Here is a 1,717-nt window from a genome sequence, read left to right as displayed (position 1 = left end):
AAAACTCGGAATGAGCTCAGGAGCGCACCTCTCAGGCCACACCTAAAGCCCGCCACTAACGCACCCCTAACACCGGAGTCCCGCAAAGATACGATTTAAATGTATGTTAACAGAATTAAACAAAGTAGTGTTTCTAATAAAACGCTATAATTTCTTAATTGATGAAAACATTCTACCTGTTTTAACATTAGACCAGCATTTTTAACTTTAAAAATAGGATAACCTACAGCCTACAAGTTTTTATCTTATAAACAATCATCTCTAAGCCATAGGAAAATGTTGTTTGTTTTTATTTTAGTTTAGTTTAGTTATTCACACTTATTTGAGTAATACCTTTATTTACTCTTTGGTTTTTGTCAAATTTAACTTACGGCGTGCTAACCCAGACGTTTTATTTTTGTTCCCTTTTAAAATTAGGGTAGTCAAGTTTTCTTCTAAGCAATAACCTCTAAGCCAGAGGAAAAATTTTGTTTAGTTTGTTTTATTTTAGTTTAGTTTAGTTATTCACACTTATTTGAGTAATACCTTTATTTACTCTTTGGTTTTTGTCAAATTTAACTTACGGTGGGGGTATGACAGTTAAAACACACCCGAAAGCTCGCGCAAATATCTAACTGGGGTGTTTCGGGGGAGACTCTTTGATTTTCTGTCTGTAACACTTGTAGAGTGTTTTCTATCAATTAAAACAGACATACGTAATTAAACGCCTAAAGTTTTTACAACCCGGTACGAAATGTAAATATTTAGTATCACGCAGTGTATCGAAACGAGATTGGCGCCGGGTGTCTGGGGTTTGTGTGATTACTGAAGCGTCCATATCAGCGTAATGCATTTCAAAAGTTTGTGAAACATCTACGCCTGTTTCCGGGATCGCAACTCATTTGCAAACTAATGAGTTTTTGAGGGATCTGGCGTTGTGAACTTTGTTGTTGTGTCAAGTAATCAGTTCAGTGAACAAAGGGTTAGCCATTGCGGTTATTTTATGATGTGCACCTGCGAGTGTCAAACGTTTAGTGAAAAGTTCAGTAACTGATCAAAGAATATGAACCCCATTTTAACCTCAAACATCTGGTTAGGTTAAGAAGAAAAACAGGAATGTTAATAGCCTAATGTAGATCTGGTGGATGTGATTTCACAGAGGTTCCGGATACACTTAGATAGATAGAGAAAAGACCATAACAACAAACTTAAATAGTTTGGTGCAAAGGTGTATGTTTTAACAAAAGGTCTATGATGTAAGTAAATTGTTTTCCATTTTTACTTCATTTAGTTAAATTTGTTATCTTTATTCACTCCGATTTTTGTCATGTTTAAAACGTACACACACACACACACACAGACACAAGCAATTATGAGTTATACCAAATGCAAACAAGAGAACAGATCTCTTTGATTTGCCAACGTGAGACTTACATCAGACCTACTTCAAACATTCAAACGTGAGACTTACATCAGACCTACTTCAAACGATCATTTGAGTGTATGGTTTACAAGGTGTGAGAGCGATAAACAGATATCCAGGCATTGATTTTTGGCGGTTAAAAACCCCGTTGAGTTCAAACACGTGTAGATAAGGTTATACCTAACACCCTCAAGATGAAAGTATATGGCTACGGCCCAGGATACGTAATAAAGACCAGACAGGCTCTGAGGACGTTAATATCACACCAAATCACTTGTAAAAGAAAAAAGAAATATGGGGTAGGATACCCCCTAC

Source organism: Sinocyclocheilus grahami, unplaced genomic scaffold (assembly GCF_001515645.1).
Source record: "Sinocyclocheilus grahami isolate Dianchi unplaced genomic scaffold, SAMN03320097.WGS_v1.1 scaffold2061.1, whole genome shotgun sequence".
NCBI classification, from domain to species: domain Eukaryota; kingdom Metazoa; phylum Chordata; class Actinopteri; order Cypriniformes; family Cyprinidae; genus Sinocyclocheilus; species Sinocyclocheilus grahami.
The sequence above is the reverse complement of the archived record's forward strand: the minus strand, read 5'-3'. Positions refer to the sequence as shown.